The sequence below is a fragment of the Trachypithecus francoisi genome, unplaced genomic scaffold (genome assembly GCF_009764315.1).
Source record: "Trachypithecus francoisi isolate TF-2019V2 unplaced genomic scaffold, Tfra_2.0 Lachesis_group2, whole genome shotgun sequence".
Lineage (NCBI taxonomy): Eukaryota > Metazoa > Chordata > Mammalia > Primates > Cercopithecidae > Trachypithecus > Trachypithecus francoisi.
Genome location: NW_022681465.1, coordinates 45,291,862 through 45,305,944, shown reverse-complemented (window position 1 = coordinate 45,305,944; position 14,083 = coordinate 45,291,862). Strand labels below are relative to the sequence as shown.

General features: G+C 35.4%; 1 protein-coding gene across 1 annotated transcript in view; it reads left to right on the top strand.

Annotated features, from left to right (window-relative positions):
* Positions 1–14,083, top strand: part of ADGRV1 (adhesion G protein-coupled receptor V1) — a 544,806-nt gene that overhangs the window by 289,208 nt on the left and 241,515 nt on the right.

Sequence of the window (14,083 nt, the reverse complement as noted above, 5' to 3'; positions counted from 1 at the left end):
TCTTCATCTAGTACCTACCACAGTATCTGCTAGGCATTCGATGGTAGGCATATTGTAGGAGCTTATGGAATTTGCCAAATTTTTTTTTGTTTTTAAGAGTCTTACTCTGTCACCCAGGCTGGAGTGCAGTGGTGCAATCTCGGCTCACTGCAACCCCCATCTCCCAGGTTGAAGTAATTCTCCTGCCTCAGCCTCCCAAATAGCTGGGACTACAGAGGTGCGCTGCCATGCCAGGTTAAGTTTTGTATTTTTAGTAGAGATGGGCTTTCAATATATCACTCAGGCTGGTCTTGAACTCCTGACCTCGGGTGATCCGCCCACCTCCGCCTCCCAACGTGCTGAGATTAAAGGCGTGAACCACCACACCAGGCCAGAATTTGCTGATAAATTAATGTTATGGTAATCATTCATGGATAGATTATACTTTTTTATATTATTTAATTTAATTTTTATTTTTAATCTTTAATTTTTGTGGGTACATAGTAGATGTATATATTTATAGGTTACATGAGATATTTTGATACAGGAATACAATGAATAATAATCACATCAGGGTAAATGGGGTTTCCATCTTCTCAAGCATTTGTCCTTTGTGTTTCAAACAATTCGATTGTATTCTTAGTTATTTTAAGATATATAATTATTTTTGATGATAGTCACCCAGTTATGCTAGCAAATACTAGTACATACACATTATTTCTATTTTATATCCATAGATTATAATGTTTTAATGACAACTTGCCAATATTTCCTATTCTGATTCTTCATATTTCACATACATAAAGAAATCGGTGCCTATTGTATTTTGATACAGACTTTTTGCTTGCCTTTACTTTGAATTCAATGGTAGAATTTTATTATAATAACATAAGATAAATTACCTACTCTTATGTAATTATATACTAAATATTGTGTGCATGACCTTCTGTGCATATCCCTGAGTGAAGAGTGATATATTATTAAAGAGAATCTCAGAAACATTTAAGGAGCATTGGCTATTAAAAAACAAAGTATAACATGAATCCATAGCTCTCCAGGTGTTTGGAATCTCTTTGGGGGAAACTCATACATGAAACAAACAAACAAAAATGCAAGGCAGCACACAGTTGAGTTAAAATGCTCAGAGGAATAATCACTATAGGAATTCAGAGAATGGTGTGTTGAGATTGTTAAAGAGTAAGGGAGGAAGTAGGCTTTGAGAGTGATTTTAAGGATGAGTAGGAGAGGAGGATGTTGCAGGAGATTGGGAGCATTAGAGCAGAGGCACAACCTCTGAAGAGAGTGAGAAATCTTTCCTTTCCTTGGTCCCTTCTCATGCTGTCTTTTCTCCAGACACTCTTCTTTGCCTGCTGCCTTGCTGCTCAGAGTCACACTAGCCTAGTTCTGGGAAAGCATCCAGTAGGAAACGTGTAAGAAACTTCCTGGCCATAGCAGCAAATTGCTCTAGTATCAAATTGCTTTGTTGCTTGGGCCTCACATCTGTTTCCTTGCCCTTTCACCAACCCCTGTGCTACTAAAGTGGATCTCCTGATTCCTGAGTCCTTGATCTTTTGACCATTCCAAAATTTTGCTATTATGCCTTGGTGCTGCTCTCTGCCTACTTGATTTCTCTTCTGCCCTTCGTGTCTGCCCTCCTGTGACCTGTATGTTGTAACTTTTGCCTGGCTGAGGCCTGAAGACTCAGACTCTTGGCTGGTTAGTATAGCTGGCTTACTGTTCAGCTAGTGCTGACCTACTCCATAGGTGATATTCCCAACCAGACAAATTGGAGTCCTGGTCTCTTGCCCACCTTCTTGTTCTGTCATAACAACCAGCTTGCTTGGTATGAAGGGATCATTTATGAGAATACTAAAAACTTTGTGAGAATATGCAAAAAGATAAAAAAAAAAGAGAGAGAGAGAGAGAGACAGAGAGATAAAGCTAGGCTGTGAAAGGATTTGCAAGGAAGGTTGAAGTTTGTATTTCGTTCTGTAGGCCAGTGACCTTCAAAGTTCAAGGTCTGCACCTCAAAAGTAGGCAAGGTGATCCATGGGGTGTGGAAAGAAATTATTATAATAACTGGTTCAGTGCGTTTCTATCTTTAAAAAGTTTTTTCTAAGAAAAACAGTTATTTAAAATACAGAAGAAACAGAAAACCAAACATTTAAAATATAAAATAAATTAAAAATACAAATGTTTAAATTGTGGATTGACCCAAGACACCCCATATGTCAGATGGTCACATACCAACTTTGGTAACGGGCTTCTGGAGGGAGAAGAATAAACGGGCTTACTGTTTATTCACTTTCAGCTTGTTTGAGGTATTGCTGTTTATGCGTGCCTAGATTTGCAGATTGTGTTTTAGCCTTAACCAAAATAACATTTGTAAAGTGGTCAAGTGCCTTTAAAAGATTCCTGCCAAGAACCTGCAGGTTGAAGCTACTATTTGTGACGCAGTCAGATGGAGGAGCTGATGCTTGTACTCCTAATACTAGCTTTAGCCATACTTAGAGCAAAAATCGGTGGTATTTTAATCAGATATAACTGAACTTCTACCACCAAAAGTTGATAATTTCCAAGAAAACTATTAGAAAAGTGAATGTATCCAAATACCTTTGACAAAGAACCTCACCCTAAGTGTATATTCTACTTTGAGATAATACACATTGTGAATATAATATCATGATTAGTCAGCCATTTAGAAATCGTTTTTATTTCATTTTTATACTCAGCCTTTAAAATACCCACTTTCAATGGACACTTTTACTGTGTTTAGTTATATTATATATATATATCCGCACACACCTGTATGTATTTAATTTTGAGAATAAACATATATATTGTACATAAATATTTATATTTGGGGCACATGATCAAGAAGTTTTCAGGGGATTATTCTGTGGTCATCCGATTAGAAATTTTTAGAGAATACAGGTACTCCCAGTGAGGGGAGGTTTCTTTAATAACAAGAAACTGAAAACTGACTGAAAATCTAATCTTTTATGAAAATTATTTCTTAGATGCTTTCAGAAATGTTGCTTCTTACCAACGTGATATATAAAACTAAATCTTGTTTGACTGTGGTGATGACACGTTTTTTAAATCAGTTTTCCTATCTATTCCTATTCCAGTTTTGGTTGTTTATCTGAACCTTGAAACACCAGAGCAAAAGGAGGATGATATTAACCTAGTCTGACATGGTTCTTGTATTAGCTAAGTGGTAGCCATGTCTTATTCAATATGAAAAAACAGAGTTTAATTCACATGTTTTCTGTCCATTCTACAAATAAACCTGGTAAAGGAGTTTTTTCAGAGAACCGTAACATCTTAAACATATTTGATGGGTTTACCAAAGAAAGTAATTATGGCTGTAAAATCTGTGTGACTCTATTTTTAAATGAAGTTCTTCAGGAAAAGGGGGTAGACAGCATAATGAGAATTTATTTTTAACTTAGGTCACTTTTTTCATGGACTGACAATGCTGTGACTTTTTCAAACAGACAATGAGCCACCTAGCTTTTGAACTCTTTCCTATTCTGTAAACATTAGGAAGCACCAGTGTGTGTCCTAATGCAAACACACTCATCCAGACCTCATGTGGTATATTCATGATCATTTACGTTTGTTTATTCAAAGGTCATTAAAAAGTGTGATTTAGATTTGTTTTCTTAATGTTTCTGTGGAAACTAAAAAACGAATCTACAAGGTTGTTTTACATACAGGTTTACCTGAAAGGAAAATAAACTTTATTTTAGCTTTTGGCAGTTTTTGTTAATATAAAACATAAAGTGAGTCACACAAAAGTTGACCTTGAAACTTCTCATTTTTTTATATTAGTGGTTTTAATACTATTGCATTTGAAATTTTAAACTTTTAATAAAATTGGGTTAAAATGTATCCCTCCTTTTCTTTATATATTTATTCCGCCTCTGTTATCTTATCTTTCTGCATCTTTAGAAGATTATAAGCTTTTGGAATCAGAAACAATGTCATAGACTTTTCTTCTTTTGTCTTCCCAGGAAGTTGATTAGAGTAGGAACTGTCACGGTCCCACGGTTCCCTTCAGTAGCTCAGGTTAAGGACAGATTATACATAGGACATAAGGAAACAGCTGCTAAGTCTCCGGTTGAGCAGCAGCATAAAAGCAACATGTCGGGTCTGCAGTACTGGGTTCAAATGTTGGCTCTGCTAATTCTAAGCTTTATGGAGTTGCGCCATTGACTCAATGAGTCAATCTCATGGCGTTCTTGTGAAGCATGTAAGTTTCCTAACAAAGTGCTTGGTAAGTGGTGAGTACTTCATGAATGCGAGCTGTTTTTATTATCATTATGATTATGTGGAAGAGAGAACCTTGTTAGCAGGGGTATTTAAGGAGAAAGTAACTTCTCAAAAAGACCGGTGGTGAAAGCAGAAAGCCTATTGCAGTATGGATGCCAATGCCCCTTCTAATGAAGCAAGCAGGAGGGAAAGGGAAAGAAGAAGCAGCTGGATAGAAGCACCTGTGTCAGATTAAATGAAACTACCAAACATTTCTTCTGACCTCCTGCCAGCATCATCTTTCTTAAAAAATAATTTCGACTTTTATTTTAGATTCAGTGGTTGCATATGCAGATTTGTTAGTTACAGGGTGTATTGCATGATGCTGAGGTTTGGGATACAAATGATCTTGTCATCCAGGTAGTAAGCATAGCACCCAATAGTTAGCTTTTCAACCCTTTCTCCACTCCCTCTTTTCACATTCTAGTAGTCCCCAGTGTCTATTGCTGCCATCTTTCTGTCCATGAGTACCTAATGTTTAGCTCCCCCTTACAATGTGGTATAAGTGATATTGGTTCTCCATACCATGGAGAATATGGGTTGTTTGGTTTTCTGTCCCTGTGTTAATTTGCTTAGGATAATAGCCTCCAGCAGCATCCATGTTCCTGGAAAGGACATGACTTTGTTCTTTTTTATAGCTGCAAAGCATTCCATGATGTACCACATTTTCTCTATCCAATCGACCATTGACAGGCAGCTAGGTTGATTCCATGTCTTCGCTATTGTAAATAGTCCAGCATCATCTTTTGCTCAAAGTTAATTAAGTCCACTTCTCAAGCCTGTATTTTCCACATTTATTGCTCTGTAGTAGAAATTTGGGGCTTTGATGTTGGATTTTGAAACATATTTTTATTTTTCTTCATGAAATACTGCATGAGAAACAAGACTAGGCAAACATTCTAAGTTGTAAGTAGTAAGTTTCTCATCATTAAAAGGTTCAATGTATAAATGATGTGCTACCCTTAGCCATGGATTCATGTTTTCCACTGGGTAATCTGGGGCCCCAGGAAAACTGAGCATTATAGACCATGGAAATATAGCCAGAGCCTTCTCAGTGATTAGTTATGACTGAGGGCAGGGTGAAATCAGTGCTCCGCATTTATCCCATTACAACTTTGGAATGAAAATGTCACCCCTTCCCATAGCAGCAATTACACTAGCAATTAGAGAATCAACACTTTTATGAATTTCATGTCTGGCCCAAAGTACAAGCCTGAATTTCTAGACTTTTTTACAATAATTATCCTGTTATATCAATATTTATCATTTTCTTAGTGAGAAGTCTTATTTTTATAATTTGGTAGAAGTTAGCTAACCAATTAGTTCTCATAGAAGTTTAACATTAAAAAGTGGTAGCATAAAAATAGTTTTAGATTTAATGATTGATATACACATGACATTATAAAATGTCTTTTGCAGTAAAGTTAATTAATAAAATGTTTTAAATGTCTGAGTTTTATTTTTTTTCTTGATTGCAGGAAATTTACATTTGATGAGGAAACTAAATATCTTCCATTTAAAGTCATGGGCCTAATTTATCATAACTCATGCCTCTCTTCCCGTTTTAGAGTGGTTTTCTAAATATAATCACAAAGTATGAGGTTCCTTTCATAAAACCTTATTCTGAAATGAGTTCCATGTGAGTGTTTACAGGGAAAACCAAGCCAACCAAAATGCACTTTCAAGATTCATGTGTTTGCTTTATTTAAAAATATCTATAATTAGTTGCTCATAGATAAATGATACTTTTGTCCTGCCTCAACATCATAAATCTTTGCAGGTGAATATTGTGCTATAATGTTTTTTCACCATGACATGAATTTTAAAGACTTAATAAGCCCCCCTTAGCACAGTTACTTTAACAGGGAAAATTGAATCCTTGGTTTAACATATGAAATAGTGAGTGGGGCTATAGTAATGGATCCAGATTTAGCTGAATAATACAGTTTGAGTATTCCTTATCCAAAATGCTTGGGACAAGAAATATTTTGGATGTGGGGTTTTTACACATTTTGGAATACTTGCATTATACTTATCAGTTGAACATCCCTAATCCAGGAGTCCAAAATGCTCCAATGAACACTTTCTTTGAGCATTATATAGGTGCTCAAAAAGTTTCAGATTGTTGAGCAGTTCAGATTCCGATTTTCAGATTAGGGATACTCAACCTGTAACACTAACCTTAATTGAAACTTTACCTTATTCTAGACACTATGCTAAACCTTTCATGGAGACCTGTCTCACTTACACCTCACAACAAATCTTTGAATAAGGTACTCTTCTTGTCCCTATTTTTAAAATGATGAAACTGAGTTTAAATAAAACTGTGAATGTGTTTAACTCTTCTAAGGTCACACAACTGTTAAGTGGAGATAAACCTTAAGGCTAGATGAAGAGTTTTAGTTTTATGTTGAGTGAAACATAACTATACAGCAAATGTACTATTAATATGTAAGTCAAAGTTTTGTAAATGTGATTTTATCTAATAACCTTTAATTAATAAAAGAGATGATTTCCCCATTTCTGATTGATTTTTACTTGCCAGCGGCTGCTAGATCCTTTCCATTAAGTTTACAGGTCAAGTTGTTAATAATCTTTAAACAGAAGTTTAAATCTACCAGCTAAGTTTATTTATTAACAACAACAGAAACAAAAACAACCTGTTTTTCAAGGTTCCTTTTATAATAAACAGTTGTCATAGGACCACAGTGGAATATATTTTAATTGCCTTCAAGATCTGTTAAAAGACAAATTCTCTAAGTAACCATTGGAGCATTTATGAACAAAGAGATTTTATTGTCCCTGCCTACGTGCTCCCCTAAAAACTGGATGAGTTGTGATGTAACTTGTTTTTCTTCTTTTAACTTTAAGAACTTTAACAGTTACAGAAAATTCAAAGAATATAAGAAATATCTCCATAATAAAATATTACTACTGTTATATTTTCTTTCAATTATTTTGTTTAAAAATATTGCAAACATAAACTTTTAAAAAATGTTCAGTATTACTAATTTGTGGGAATTATTTATTACCTAGAAAATGCTCACTTATCCAGACAGCGTTCTAAAAGTAATCATAGAAAAGGTATTCCAATGTACTTTAGTATAATGTATTCTCAATTATCATTTGTATAGGGCATTATTTATCATTTTAAAATGGCAAGTAAAAAATTTAAAATAATCAGTAATCTGGTTTAAAGGACTCTGATGCTAAAATAATTATTTTGAGATTTGTTGTGTGGAGTGGCTATGGATTTTGACTTAAGAATTCAGTGGCTGTTTAATCCCCCTGACTTTAGTATTACTTATTAATCTCTGTGTCCTTTGGTCAGGAATTTGGGGAAGAGCCACATGAGTTGGGCATGACTAGGTCCACAAGCTTGTTTATTTGTTTTTCCATTGTGACTGAAGGCTAAACTCTTAAAAAAGGCAAAAGCATTCTGCAAAAATTAACGTTGATTGTGAGATTGGTGGAAAGAGGGTGGGAACAAAGTAAAAAAATACACATCAAGTTCTAAAATTAGCCACTGTGATCAATGCATGCTGCCAAGGAGGTGCTGCTGGCTGACCTATGATGGGAAGACCCTTTCCCAGCCCCCAGGGGTGCTCTGAGGAGGAGGAGTCAAGCCTCTAGATCATATTAAGTTGGCACGCTTCATCATTAAACAAAGTACTAAGATTAATTACTTCAAAGGGGAAGATTAGTTGATTTTAACTGTAAAAATGCACATATTTAACAGTTCAACATTTCATGATTTATATGTATAAACGCTGAGATTCTAAAGGTAAGGCCTTTGGCCATACCTAACATAATTTATTTGTTCATACTTTCAAGCCCTGGAAAGTTTTTGATCCCCTTATATTTAAGGTGGATGTTTTGGTTTAGGAGGGTATGGGCAGAGAATGTTGGCCTTTCTGTAGCATTTCTAAGAGGTTTTCTTTGGATGTGAATTAGCACCAGGGCTTAGGGAATTGGAGAGATAGGAAAGAGAGGGTATTTGGATGCAAGATGTCATTGGCCTCTCACTGAGTATTCAGTGTAGGGGCAACCTAGCCTTAATTATGTTTTTATGGCATTGTTTTTTTCAAGAATCCCATCCCAGTGAGTTGTTTAGAAGCAGGATTATATTTAATAAGGCAATGGCAATTTTTTAAAACATGGATTTAATATAATAATTTTTCATTTCATTTTAAATGACATTTTAATAACTGTAACTTAATATTTAAATATAAGAAGATATTTTTAATTGGTAACATCATTACAATGTTTTGTAAATCAAAAAGAAATTTAAATTTTTGACAAATTCACCACTAATACTGGAAGACAATGCTAGATCAATTGATCAGGCCTCTTTTTTGATGAAGTCTAAGCACTGAATTTTTAGGAGCTCTGCTGATGATTTCATGTGCACCCCAGGTAAAGAAGCAATGTTTTATATAGTTTCAACCACAGTGTACAGATTATTCTGCATTCAGTTTATATATTCTATTTCACTTAATTTTATAGGGAATATTTTCATTGTTTCTTCAGGGTTCACAAATTTTTAATTAGAATGTATATTTGTGTATCTCAATTTATTAAATTATTCATATAATATTGAATATTTCATTGTAAGTTAGTAGAAAATAATGGTGCAGTATCATTTGATTTCTGTGTTGAATCATTTCCAGACCAAATCAAAAAGAATGAACAAACCTTGCTGTTTCCAGTTGCCACGTTATTTTCATAAGGGATGTAGCAATCACAATACTGTCAGCAATGAGTGCTTGTTTCACCACAGCTTTCCTGGAATTGGGAATTATCGATTACTAAACTCATTTTAAATTTTCATTGTTTTCAGGGCTCCAAAAATGAAAAGAAAGGGAAAATGCCACAAATAGCTATGTTTATAAATGGAGCCATTAGTAGTTCCCTGGAAGTAGAGAGATGTATACAGTGATGTGCCTACAACTAGATCCACGTAGGTTATTCTAATTTAAATGACTTTCTAAGTCATTACCAATACAAATTTTAAAGATATAAATTACCTACAACAATCAAGAATGGATAAAAATTAACTACTACAGCTTATGCCAACCATGTGCTAGCAGTGGGAATACTCAAAATAAGCAAACAAAACTTCAGTGAATCAAAACAAAATCAACAGGTGTAACCTGCTTCGCATTCTTCAAGTTTATATCAAGCTCTGAATCTGCCAAACTCCTGAGGAAGTCAGTTTCCTCTATAATTGAGAGATAAGCTCTATTATTGAGAGAACCAACTTCTTTCCTTAAAAGAATAAACCAGCTAGAGTCTCATTTTGTATTGTTTATTATCCCTTGACTACAGAAGCGTGCTACCAAGCAGAAAGCAGGCTTTGTCACAAATACCAAGAAATCCAGATGCTCAGAGAATCTCTCTGAGTTGTTTTGATTGTTATCTTTCTCCTCTTTCTCTCCCTCTTCCTCTGTCACTTGTACCATCACATCACCACCACCACAACCACTATCACTTTTTTTAAAAAAGAAGCATTTTTATCTGCCTTCTTTTATTTAATCTTTATTAATAGTAGCTCTTAGGGAGATATATTTCAGTATTTCATTTTTCAAATGAGGATGAGCTGCCAAAGGATGAATACCTAATTCAAGGTTACACAACCAGTAAGAGCAGAAACTGGAATTTGACTGAGGCATATTAGACCCTACAGTCTGAGTAGACTTGCGAAAGCTGTTTGACTCTCACAGTTCAGATCAGTTCAGAGTGCTGGGTCGGTCCAATCTGGAGGCTGTGGCAGGTACTAAATCTTGTAGGAAGCAGTCCCAATATTTGGGACCTGCTCTGGTTTTAGTGACCCCACAGAAAGCCTAGTCTGACTTTCAGGAAGCCTGCAATGGTTTTATGACAGACCACATTTACTAGACTAAATGAAAGCCCAGATCCAGAGATAAATGATCTAAACATCTATTTCCCAGTGGCCAGATCTGTTTTATTAAGAATCACATTATTGGATTTCAATGTTCAGGCTATTTTCAGCGATTTTATCTCTTGCATCTTCTACATCCATGAGTCACCAAGGTCAGTATGAGAAGTAGATAGCAAACATTAGTGGAACAATTATAGAATTCGAATGTACATATGTCTGAGCTTGAACTCCAGCCTTAGTAGTTAGTATTTTTATAACTTTGGATACTAAATTTCTTAATGTCTGTGTGCCTCAACTTTCTTGTCTTTACACTGTAAATAATAGTAAGTTTCCAGAGTTGTTATGGAGATTAAATGAGATATCTATATATAAACATGTTGTACAATGTCTTGCATATGATAGGTTCTCTTCCTCCCATTTATGTTTACTCCACAATGATTATTTAAACCATTATTTTATATTTCCACTTCTTGTGTTACTATAACCAAGGCCTCCTTCTCTTCACCTCTTAGTGGAAGAAATTTACACGAGCCATAGGGGTCTTTCTCAATTCCTCCTTTAATTGTATCTATCCCTGGTTTAGGAATTCACAGTGTGTATAACGCAGAGACCTAATCAATCTGACTATAGAACATAACCCTGCCCTACCCTGCCTGATGCATCTTATACATTTTGAGTAATATTTCTCTAAAAACTTTGTTTTAATTTGCCTACTAAAGATCATCCTCTGGTTTTCTGGCAACACATAAAACATTTCAAATTATGTGCATCCTCAGATAACAAATCCAAACCTCTTTTTCTAGTTTTTCATATTTTCCAGCTGCTATTAGCTTCCTTCCTGTCACCCAGATCAAGAACCACAGAATCATAAAGGAGCATAGAACTCATCTAATTATTTCCTTTTAGCCCAAATCTGCTGTTCCTGTCTCATATATACTTCTCATCAGCATCTATATATTCCCAAACAATGGATGAAAGGGAAAGCCTTGACCAATCATAAAAACAATGTTTTCTAATAACTAGAGAGATGGTATTTAGATAGGATTGGAGACTTCAAAATGACATTGATAAGAGAAAATAATATTGAGAGGTGTAGTAGATACATAGAAAATTCTGTTATTACACTTTCTAATTCATTCACTTTATTTTTCTGAATCTTATAGTGATTATGACTATAAATGAGATAAACTGGACTTTGATAAATCAAAGTTATTCCTCAAAGTAATCTCTTTTGTTGCTAAAATGTACTATAATTATTAAATGTGTTTGTGATTCAGGTCAGTTTTAGTTTAAGCTTTGAGTGTAGTTTCATTAACGGAAATACTGATAATTGCTTGAGAACTCATTAAATGTATGTACTACTAGAATAGAAAGGAAAATATTTTGGGCTGGGCATGGTGGCTCACACCTGTAATCCCAGCACTTTGGGAGGCCGAGGTGGGCGGATCACATGAGGTCAGGAGTTCGAGACCAGCCTGACCAAAATGGAGAAACCCCATCTCTACTAAAAATACAAAATTAGCCGGGCATGGTGGCACATGCCTATAATCCCAGCTACTTGGGAGGCTGAGGCGGGAGAATCGCCTGGACCTAGGAGGCAGGGGTTGCGGTGAGCCAAAATCACGCCATTGCACTCCAACCTAGGCAACAAAAGTGAAACTCCATCTCAAAAAAGAAAGAAGAAAAATATTTTGGAAGAGTAATATTTACACTACTGTCTTAGCCTGTTCAGGCTGCTATAACAAATTACCATGGGCTGTGTGGCTTATAAACAACAAACATTTATTTCTCGCAGCTCTGGAGACTGGGAAGTCCTAAATCAAAATGCCAGCAGGTTCAGTGTCTGGTGAGGGCCCACTTCCTGGATTATAAACGTTTTTTCACTATGTCCTCATGTGCCTGAAAGGGCCAGTGAGCTCTCTTGGGCCACTTTTGTAAGGGCAGTAATCCTATTCATGCAAGAGGAGCCCTCATGACCTGATCACCTCCCAAAGGCTCCATCTCCTAATGCCATTGCCTTATGGGTTGGAGTTTCAACATATGAATTGGGGGGGACACGAACATTAGAACATAACAAATACTCTTTTGAAAATGGTTTACTGGCTTTCTAAATTTAAAAAAAAAATTCTCTTCAGAGTGTTTTTACTTTTCGTTATTTTACATACAGGTGCCCACTAGAATTTATGTACATTTAACAGATTTAAGAGTTATTTCTAATATACTAGTTGGAAATGATTAATATTTTGTAGCTGATTCCCATAATAAACTAAGTCAATCAAAAATATTTTATTAGATGAATTAGAGCAGTTATCTCATTAGTATCTTTTCCTCGAATTACTACAGAATATAAAATTCATTTATTTCTCCTCATTGTAAGGCAATTTCCTAGAGTGAATAGCTCAATAAAAATAGTATAATGTTTAGAATGTAAATGTGGAATTTTACACATTCCGTTTTTTAAAAAGCTAACTCAGTTCCCCTGTACTTACTTTTTTACTTTTATTTATTTATTTATTTATTTATTTTTTGAGAGGGAGTCTTGCTCAGTCACCCAGGCTGGAGTGCAGTGGCGCGATCTCGGCTCACTGCAAGCTCCACCTCCTGAGTTCACGCCATTCTCCTGCCTCAGCCTCCCGAGTAGCTGGGACTACAGGTGCCCACCACCACGCCTGGCTAACTTTTATTTTGTATTTTTAGTAGAGACGGGGTTTCACAGTATTAGCCAGGATGGTCTCGATCTCCTGATCGGATGGTCTCGATCTCCTGATCTCGTGAGCCATCCTCCTCAGTCTCCCAAAGTGCTGGGATTACAGGCATGAGCCACCACACCCAGCTTGTACTTACTGAAATTCCTCTTCTAAATGTCATTAATTAACTACTGGCTGTCAAATTCAGTTGCCATTTTCTCTTTCTTATCTTCCTTTGATATTGTTAATCACATCCTACTTTGTAAAACTCTCTTTCTTTTCTGTATTTTAGTTTTAAATTTTATTAAATCATGTAAGCTATTTAAAAAGTGAGCACTTCTGTACCTGCTTCCATTTTAATAAATAAAACACTATCAACAAAGTTCAAGTTCCCTATGTGCTCCTCCCAGATTGTATATTCCTTCATGCCCAAATGGAAGTGTAACCGTTATCCAAACTTGCATATTTACAATCACATGCATTTTAAATGTTCTTTTGCTACATAGTATGTACCTGTACATAATGTGTCATGTCATATTTTGGTATATTTTAACTTTTATTTAAATGATACCACACTGTGTGAATGGGTGTGTTTTTTGGCACCTATTTTTTGTTTCATCATTTAACATTGTTTTTATGAGAGTCTTATTTATTTATTTATTGTTTTTGGTTTCTAGGGGTCTTGTAATTGACTGCCTTCTCTTCTAGCTGTACAACCTCTCCCTACGTATTCCCTGCCTCATGTGGCTTCTATAAACCTTTCACATTTTTCTTAGATCCAGGCCTGTTTGTCTAAAAACCTACTGAATATCTCCAACAGGATATCCTGCAAATAACATAAACTTCATCCTTCAAAATATGGGTTTATTATTATCTCCCCAGATCTGCAATTTCTTTTGCTTTTTCTTTAATTCAAATAATGGCACACTATCAACTCTGTGATCTGTGCTCTTAAATTTAGTCATTGTGAAATCCCTGGTGTTCTTTACCATAACTTCATGGCTACTTAAATCACTAAATCCTCTAGAGGGTAAAAGTAAAAACTAAGCTGCTGGAACAAGATATATTAATGTAGTAATGTGTATATATAATAAGTAAGACTCAACCCAATAAAGTTGTGTCTTGTTTTGTTTGTTTTTGTTTTTGTTTTTTTTCTACACGAGTCTGAGGTGTCTGAGCCCCAGGTCAATGCAGCACT